Genomic DNA, 10,536 nt, shown 5'->3' on the forward strand with positions numbered 1-10,536 from the left:
GAAGCATTTTAACTTAAACATTGCCGAGGGATCATTCTACTTCACCATCGCATGTAGACAAAAACATTATCGTACGTGAAAGTAGAATATAGTAAGAATGGCATTAACACATATATGACATGGTATAGCCCAATGTTCCTTTGGGGATCTCCATCTCCATCGAACTGTTCCTCATGATGATCTCCATCTCCATGATCCATGTATGCCATCCTTCAGTGATGAGTCCACCAAGACTAGCTATCACTAACGCAAGGCAGTGAAGAAGATTACATAGTCGCGGATAGGATCATCACAGTTTGGCACGCAGGCCATTACATCAATTTGACAATATCTTAGTGGCTCCAGCCATATTGTCATACTCATGACATGCAAGCCATGAATTAATTTCATACATGCATCACATACACATAAGGGCTATACCAGTCACAAATTCCTGCAAAATAGAGTTAACCGATTCCGACGTCTAATCTTAAAACGCCAAAAACACCATCTTCCCAGCCATTTTTCGCAAATCTAATTTCAACGAAACCAGTCAAGTAGGTGAGAATCGGATGTAAATTTTTTTTTCTCTACAATTTTCATATAGAATTCGTCTCAATCCGAGGTTATATGCAAAAGTTATGGCTGTTTTACCGAACAGCACTTTTCTTGCACCCCGGCGCCCGGCAGTAGATCCCATCTATCACCGTTGCGCATCACATGCGCTCGGCACTTGACCTAGGTTGGATTCGATCAATCTGATTGATCTCCATCTTGCCATGACTGGATTTACATGTATCACTTAACTCGAATGGCGGAATTCCGACCAATACGAGTAGATCGTTACAAGACCAACACGGTAAAATCACGAACCATGATCAGAGACTCATCTACAACCGTGCATATCTCCATACGCACTCATCCGAACCTATAACAATGTAGTAACAGCTCTGATACCACTGTTGGGTTATGAAGATGCTACGCTAGCCAGAAAACAAAAATTCGACCTCATAAACCAGGATCTACTGCTAGTTATAGATCATGGGATTACCACTAGACGCGCAGGTGCAGCGAAAGCAACTCGATGTACTCAAACGCATCGTAGTAGTGCCATGCAGTTGTGAGGTCATCCGTCCATCCGTTCCCTTCGTGTGGTTCGTCCTTGTGCTCCAGATGCAGCACCTCCGAGGTATCCACACGTATAGGGAGGAAGCGTTGCTCCTCCAGACTGCTAGGTCCACGAGGAGAAGTAGGCATGGGCGTAGGATGGGCGGCGGCGGCTACCAAAAGGCATGGATTGCTTAGCCCTGTTGCCCACCCCACATATTTATAGGCATCCCTAATGAGCTCCCGAGTTGGAGGCCCATTAGTAACCCTAAGCCTTGTCTAATTCGGATCCAATCCGAATTATTCTTCCAGCCCCTTAAGCGTGCGACCCTATGGGTTCACGCACACATAGACATGGCCCGAGTACTCCTACTCAGCCATTAGTTGATAGCGGCCTCTAGCAAGGCATGTCAACTCCTATGTGTACGCAAAGATCATATCAGACAAACCACCACAAAACCACATACTTGTTATTCCCTTGCCTCACGATATTTGGTCCAACTCATAGGTTAACATTTAACCCAAGCACGGCCATGCATTTCTTGATCTAATCATTAGAGTGATCCAGTGATATCTCTCTCATATAGAGAGGGGCAAATTCTGTCTTGATTGTCTATGTCTCGTAGCATGTTTCCCGACAAACCCGAAAACCACCTTTATAACTACCCTGTTACAGAGTAGCGTTTGATAGTCCCTAAGTAGATCGTTTCACATCTTGAATACGTACAACAATCTCAGGTCTAAGGACATAACATACATGATGTGAATAGAGATAATAACGACATCTCACGTTGGGTCAGTCTAGCCCCATGTCATACATGTGCCCACATTATTAGTTTGACATCTCCATGTCTATGACTTGTGAAACATAATCATCAACTAATAATGTGCTGATCCATTATTCATGTGTGTCCTCACACGAACTCTAACCAGGGACAACATTAGAATAACCATTCAAGTAAAAGAGTTTCACAAACAATTCACATAATTGCTAATCGATACAGGTTGTCTTTAATGGAAATTCAATGAACTCATATTATATCATGGATACAAGGCAATATAATCATCTCTATGATTATCTCTAGGGCATACTCCCAACATACAATACTTAATATGTTTCATACAATAAGAGTTCTTAGAAATTATTTATTACAATACTAGAGTTCAGAGTGTGATAATTAAACAGCGAATAAAAATAAGCATCTAGCGGAAACGATACAAGGATCCATCTGTGCCCACCAGAAAAATCCTCCACACATGAGCTACTCCTCAAGCTGCACCTGCAACAGGGGTAAAATAAACCCTGAGTACACAATGTACTCACAAGACTTACCCAACTAGTGGTAATAGTTTCCTGACTCTCAAGGATATGATATGCAATATGGGTTTGTTGTTTTCTTTTTGTTTACGAAAAAGCATTACTAATAGTTTATCCTTATAGTCAAGTTTTATTAGCAGTCATGATTACTTCATTAGCTAACCATTCTAGATAAGCACATGTTCTACTTTCAAGCAAGGGTTGAGCCATCAGAGCCATTTCACCATTTTCATCTTTTAGTTCTTACTATGGTGCTAGATCATAGCCAAGTCATACCATCTCACAGAAATGGCGATTCGCGAACCAATATATCCTAGCTGGGTACCCCAAAACACACGCCCTATTTGTACCCTAGGCACAAATAAGACCAACCTATTTCACTCCTGTCATGGGGTCTAGGTCCCCATCCAAACTTGGACTCCAAGCCCCCACACTTGAGACCCGATCTTAGTATAGTGCTTAGACCTCCACCTTTCCCTGCCTCCAATCAGTCGGTCCGGAAAGAGCCGGAACCCACAACAAGAGTGTAACAAGCCTTCCCGCTCTCATAAGCAAGTATGTGCTTAGGATAATAAGTTTATGACTTGACTACCATCCACAGCAATGGACGGTCATTAATCGACACGGACAGGGAAAACAGTATAACCAAGCTAAGCCCCATTAGTCGCGGGACACAACCTGTTACACCCACCAATACCCATACCATATCCCTACCCTATCTCTATTTTTTCTTTCATCATTTTATCATGAGAATAATTATAGTAATAACCTATTATGAGTAACGGCAGGTTATTCACGCTACCGAAAACCTAAGCATAGCAGCTACTCGAATCTGTACTAGTAGCACTCATAGGACAAATATATTTATGCATGTGGTTTTTATAAAATTCCTATAACGTAAATGCACATCACATATATATATTCAGTGGTTATAAAAAATAAGGGTTATGCAACGGGGATTGCCTTAGACAGGCGCGGTGTCAGCTGATTCAGTCATTGGTAGCTCCGAGACCTCCTCCTTCACGAGAATCTCCTCCTCATACTCCTCAATGATCTCCTCAACCTCATGATCGCCGGTAGTCACGATCTCCGCCAACTCGTTCTCTATATGCATGCGATGATGATGTAACACTTAGCATTTATGCAATAGCAACTCGTAAAATAAGAATATGCATACTAAGCTACTAAGCTAACTCTAATGACTAAGATACTAAGCTAACTATTATTTTCATCAAGAAAGGTGTTGGATTCAACTAACAAACACCTAGCTTTACAAATGAATGATATATCTTTATTTCTACTAATGATTTAATGTATATCGAAACAAAGAGCATTTAACTACCCTAATGCTTAATCTATTCTAAAGTTATAAAAATTACATTGAGCACATAATAATACAATGAAGCTACTACAAAAATTTTAGGACTAAAGCTATCACCAATTTACCACAAAATTTTCCTACAATATTTAACCTAATAATATTGAGCACTCTCAAATGATTTAATAGCTTCTGGTATCAACATGTATATATATGAACTAAGTACACTAACAGATAGAGCATAATTTTAGGAACTTAACAAAAATTGTTTTATAATTTTTGGACACCTATATGATTTTATATGATTTATCAAAGATCAGCTCAAAAATTAAATTAGAAAACTATTTCTAATTCCTTATGAAAAAGAAAAATGAATTCTCACGCACGGCCCATGTGACGCAGCGCGCGCGAGCGCGCGGCGGCCCGCGGTGTGGCCCACATGAGGCCAGCCTGTAGTGCGAGACAGCCCACGGCGAGGAATCTTGCGCGCGCTGGCGATTTTGCAAAAGTGACATCGATCTTCTCCCGAATTACGACTAAGTACTAACACTATTTCACCATCTCTCAAACCTTCTCACTTAACCCACTAGCTTTCCTGGAATTCCCCCGCGCGCACGCCCGGCAACTCAGTGCACGACGGCGCGGCGAGCGGCGGCACTGGGCGCCTACGCCAGCCACCTGGGACCTGCGTAGGCCCACCTAATGGGTCGATCACCATCTCCGATCTTGGTGGCTATGCTAAGCGGTGGCGAGGGGTGGCAGAACACGCTGGAGCAAGCTGCAGCGATGTGCGACCGTCCGCGACGGTGGCGCAGCTACCCCGGCGATCTAGAGCACCTAAGAACCTAACTGGCCAGTAAGGGAGCATTAGTAGACTACCATGGCCCTAGACAAGGTGATGGTTGGGGTAGGAGATGGTGGAGGAGGGCTGGCCACATGCGGCCAAGCCATGTGGCAACGCACCGCGGCGGCACGGTTGCTTCAGTGAAGATGGGGAGGCGGTAGTGGTTCCACTGATGTGCACAAGGTGGAGAGAGAGGCGAGGCGAAGCTAGTGGTGCAAGTGAATTGGCTCAAGAGGGACGGTAGGAGGGCTACCCACATCCATGGCCGTACGCGGCCTTATCGGCACGGTGGCGGGAGAAACTCCAAATTGGAGCTTGGCCTTGCACGGTTCAAGACTGGGTAGGGTCGGGCAGCGAGAGGACGTGTTGTTGAAACCGTGGATGCACCGAATTGAATGGAGGTGATCGTTCGCAGGGTGATTTGATGGCGCGGCTCAACGGCGGTAGCAGAGGGAGAAAGAGAGAAAGAGAGAGAGGGGGCGCGATAGGTGGGCTCGGCTCGTCCTCGCCTTGGTGGGATGGGGTCGACGTGATCGTGGAGGCCCACGCACAGGCGCAAGCAGATAGGCACACGTGTTCACGACCGGCATGGCCCGCGCACCGTAGTGCCATCAATGACAAGGCGATGGCGAGCCTGGGCACGTGCGCGCGGCAGAGGCAGCATCGCACTGGTCGGTAGCGGCGCAAAGATGCAGAGGGAGACACGGACATGACGGTGAGGTGACGGCACCGGCAGCGGTTGCGTCGCGGCGCGGGCCGAGTCGTAGTGCGGCAGCACGGCGGGGCCGACGGCAGCACCGCCCGGCTGCGCAAGCAGCAGCGGTGGCTCCACGCGCCAGGAGCCAGCGGTGTCCAGGCCAAGGCTAGGCTAGAGCAGCCATGGTCGGCCACGCGCGGAAGCGCGCGTGTGCGCGGGACAACCCGCATGGCGACGCTGAACGCCCGAGCGTGGTGACCGCGCCCACGCGGCCAACCAGCCTGAAACCGTGTTGTGCACGAATTTTAAAGCGCCTATAAAACTAAACGGTTGCTTCTGGACCTTAACCATCTTCCCTATACTCAAGATGGCATATGAGACTACCGAATCGAACTATAGCACTACACCACCCCTTAACCCGATCTCTCGAAATAATTTGCTAAACATAGCATTGTCTAGCTGTTAATAAACTTGGAAATTTTTTAAGTTTTGAGCTAAACTTGATTTCAATTTGCAATATCTAGGCTAGTAGAAATATTAGCTAGTAATATCATTTTTCAACAACAAGTATTTCACTGTCATCTACAAAGTTTGTACTTCAAACTTTATTTAAGTATCACACACATGTTCTATAGTATTTTTGCTTAATAAAAATTGATTTTCAGCCCTACTTGATATACATGAGCTATTGAATCAACTTTTATTTAGCATTTTTATTGATCATTTTAAGTTATAAAAAAATTATCTACACATTTTATCACATGCATTAACACATAAACATGATGCTCATGACATGTTTTAGTAAATGATTTAGGGTGTAACACAGAGGGTGTTACACTAATTATTAGGCCTTAGGACCATACAACATCTTGCATATCTATCGTAACGCGTGGATATGCTTGCTAGTTTATAATAAAGTTTGGTTCGTTGTCATAAAGCATTTTTCCTAACAACTGATGACGCTACCTTTTAGTCTTGTGTGTAGTAGATTTTCCGGAGTAATCAAGGCTTGAGATATAAAGATATCTCACTACTTGTATATAAAGATATGGTTCCAACGGCTGAAGTGGTACTTTGCCTTTGCCTTTTTGTTAATTGTCGCCTATGAATATTTTTGCAATCATTTGCTTTGCCTTCCAGAATTTGGTCACAAAACATTTGTTGAATGCAATTAAAGAAAAAGGAAAATAAAAAAGAGGAATAAAGATAAGTGGAGCATCAGAGAAGAAAAAAAAGGCAGAACTTCCCTGGGCAGTAGACATGCAGCATCCAGCATTGGTGCGTTGCATGCTGCTGAACTGCAGCAGTCTGAGTTGTTTGTTCGGTGGTTGCTGGACCGCTGGACGCGCGCTGCTGCTGCCATGGCCATCACTGCCATCCAATTCAAAAAACGTATTTTCATCACTCAAAAAAAAAATTTGGAACTTGGCACATTCATTGTGCATCGATATATGTACACTCACATGTGAAGTTAGAATACAAACTCATATTTGAAAAATCCATACGATCTTAACTTATCCTGAGCATGATTACTAACATGAACTTATTAGTGTGGAATTAGTTGAAGGTGTCTAGCCAGAGAGCATGTAGATGCCATCTGTTGTCTCCGTCAACGAAGTAGATGTTAGTGTAGATGACAGTTGAGAGCTTGGATGCCCACCACTACTGGATTCAGGGTCTTTGCCGAGTGCCACGAATAAGGCACTCGGCAAAGAGGGTTTTAATTTTTTTTTAAATTTCGTCTTTGCCGAGTGTCTTCATAGGACACTCGGTAAAGATATTTTAAAAAAAAATTAAATCTTTGCCGAGTGCCGTGCCAGGGGCACTCGGCAAAGTATTTTTCAAAAAAAAATTGCCGAGTGCCAGATCTGAGACACTCGGCAAAGAAATTTAAAAAAATAAAATCTTTGCCGAGTGTCAGATCTGGGACACTCGGCAAAGAAAATTTATAAAAAAAAATAAAATCTTTGCCGAGTGCCTAACAGCCGGCACTCGGCAAAGAAGGACGTGGCCGAACACCGTTACGCGGGTCATCCTATGTCGAGTGCCGTGCTTTTGCCGAGAGTCTGGCACTCGACAAAGAAGTCTTTTGCCGAGTTCATTTTTTTGCCGAGTGCAATTCTTTGCCGAGTGCAGCACTCGGCAAAGAAGGTCTTTGCCGAGTGCCCAATTTTTGACACTCGGCAAAGTCTCTGTCACTGAATCACTGATAGTGACGATTGCGTGGTGTCAAGCAGCAGCATCCATTTAATCACTTGGGTTGGATGTGGGAGTCGGCATTCTAGAACCTCTCCTGCGTCTAATTAGATTGGTTCGGCCTTCTAGAACCTCCTACGTCTAATAATTAGATTGGTTCTGGTTGTTTAGGCTGACTAGATGAAAAAATATCAATTCCTTCTCGACATTTTTTAGAAGACACAAGAATATTAAAAAATTGTTTTTCGAACAGAAAGGAAAATAAAGTTATATGAAAATTTTCATTTTCTTTGTCGAGCTATCCCTAGAAGGATTCGCCTGTCGGCCGACCACCATAAACATTTCCGTGTTGGTTTGCAATATTGTGGAATATGGTGCATGTTGTCATCATTATTTGAGTCTCTTCCAGAAATTATATTCCACAACGTCATTTTTATTTGGTAGCATCAAACAGAAATGACACTGTGGAATATAATATATAACATCTAAAAATAAACTAAAACTGTGAAAATCCAGAAACATATATACCCTACTATATATACTAGGCCATGAACTTGATTGCATGGATGCATGAGATTATTTTATAATCGTCAGCTCAATAATTGCATAGTTTGGCTTATTATTTCAGCTATCATGCTGTTGATCTTATCCTTGTGTGAAGAGGATCGGAAAGAAAGGGGAATAACTAGCCACCTGAAAGAAGATGCCTTGCATTCTAAAATGCTTAGATTCTTCTAAGCTAAGCAAAAATATGCGTAGTCAATAATTGACTAGACAAAGACACATACATAGACTAAGGAATAAAGGGGCGGGCTTGTAGTACTCATTGTCAGTTAGCTTTATTTAGCCGAATGGAAGCAAGAAAGCAGGCATATTCCTAGGTGGCTAGGCAAAAGGATTCCAAACAAGACTAGCAAAGTTAGGACACACACAATTAAACACAATGCATGTGCGTAGGATTAGTCGCACCAAAAGCAGCAGTCAAGTCATCGGTGACTAGTAGCACGAGAAGAAAAAAAACTTAAAAGCTGCAAAACCCTAATCAATGACACTAGTAGAGAACAGACCTTTGATCCTCGGCCAAAATGGGCTCTAGTCCCGGAATTTTTTGCCCCCGGGACTAGAAATACCTTTAGTCCCGGTTGGTGGCTCCAACCGGGACTAAAGGTCCCTGCCCAACGGCTACTGCGCCAGACAGAGGTGACAGGGACCTTTAGTCCCGGTTGGAGCCACCAACCGGGACTAAAGGTATACTTTTACTCCCGGTTGGTGGCTCCAACCGGGAGTAAAGGTCTACTCCCGGGCCGTGGCTGCGCCCGGGGTTGGAAAGTTACCTTTAGTCCCGGTTGGATCTATCAACCGGGACTAAATGTTCTCCCTTTATAAATCGGCCGTCTCCTCCTTCCTCCCCGAACCCGAGCTCAGCACATTTTGAAGCTCACTGCAGTAGTGTTCTTGCTTCCTCCCTCCCTCCATTGTTCCTCCATCCATTCTTCGATTCCTCCGTCGATTCTTCAGTTGTAAAGGTTACCAATCTCATACTCTCATTTTTTACCATTTTCTTATGCCATTTTATTCACTATATATATTTATGGTTCTTTATTGTGGTTTTTTTTCATTTGTAAGCAATTTGAGCTCAAAATCACTTTAAGCTTGCATATTTACATGAAAGAAGGTTAAAGTATATATAAATATAAAGTTAGAAAATAGTTAGAAAATTATAGCAAATCCTTACTAGTTGAACTTGCGGACCGTGTTCAGGTCGGCGAGGATGTTCTCTGCCGAGCGGTAACGGACGTCAAGGAGGAGCTTTGATTCTACGAGGGAGAGCGATAACGGTCGTGGAAGACCGTGTTCCCTTCCTCGTAGAATCGGAGCTCTTCCTTGACCAAGTACGGTGCCGTCCGGTGGAGAAATCCTCGCCGAGCTGATCACGTAAGCAAGGTCAACTAGTACGGATGGTTATTTATTCACATGTCCCGATATCGTCGTAGTAGTCTGTCAATCACCGTACCTAAACGTAGTATATATAAATAAAAACTTAGAAAATAGTTAGAAAATTATAGAAAATCCGTACTAGTTGAACTTACGGACCGTGTTCAGCTCGGCAAGCATGTTCTCTGTCGAGCGGTAACGGACATCAAGGAGGAGCTTTGATTCTACGAGGGAGAGCGACAACGGTCGTGGGAGACCGTGTTCCCTTCCTCATAGAATCGGAGCTCTTCCTTGACCAAGTACGGTGCTGTCCGGTGGAGAAATGCTCGCCGAGATGATCACGTAAGCAAGGTCAACTAGTACGGATGGTTATTTATTCACACGTCCCGATATCGTCGTAGTAGTCTGTTATGTGTGTACATTCCCATTCTTCTGTTAATTTGCGGAAATATCATATGAATTACTTACCTGCCGCAGTAAAAGACGAGAACACAATGACCATTAAAAATATCATTGTTTAGAGATCTAGATAATTTTATAGTTTGTTAATTTTATTTGTTTATAAAAGAAGAAATTTATAGTGTATTAAAAAATGAGTATAGAGAGTAGATGGCAACTGCTTCCGGGTCCTCGGCCTCTCATGGGTTTCCAAAGCGACTTAGGCCGGGCCTTCCTCTCATTCCATGCGGCAAGTGTCGTGATGAGACGAAGATTGTGATGGAGTACCGAGTGAAGAAGGAGGGTCCCAACAAGTATCGTATCTTCTACAAGTGTCCGGATCGCAATGCGAGTTATTTTATCGTATTTAATGATTATGGTTAGTTTACACCTATTTTCATGATGGTTGTGATTAAAGTTCTAATTTTTTGTTTTAATTTCAGTGGGATGGCAGTGGACGATGTTCAGGCTTCTACTGGGAGGAAGAGTATGTTGAACTCGTGCAAAAATATCTTGCACAACAGGCAGATACGGCGGCTAATGAGGCAGTGATCCAGCCGAAGAAGCCCAAAGATGTTGCACAATCGGGGGATCTGTCTGTTTTAGTTGAGATTGGTCGCGAAATCCTTGTGCTCCTGAAATGTATTTTAGCTTTAGTTCTTTTAGTGGTAGTTGGGATTATCTACATTGTAGCGATGCTTTCA

This window comes from Miscanthus floridulus, chromosome 7 (genome assembly GCF_019320115.1).
Source record: "Miscanthus floridulus cultivar M001 chromosome 7, ASM1932011v1, whole genome shotgun sequence".
NCBI classification, from domain to species: Eukaryota; Viridiplantae; Streptophyta; class Magnoliopsida; order Poales; family Poaceae; genus Miscanthus; species Miscanthus floridulus.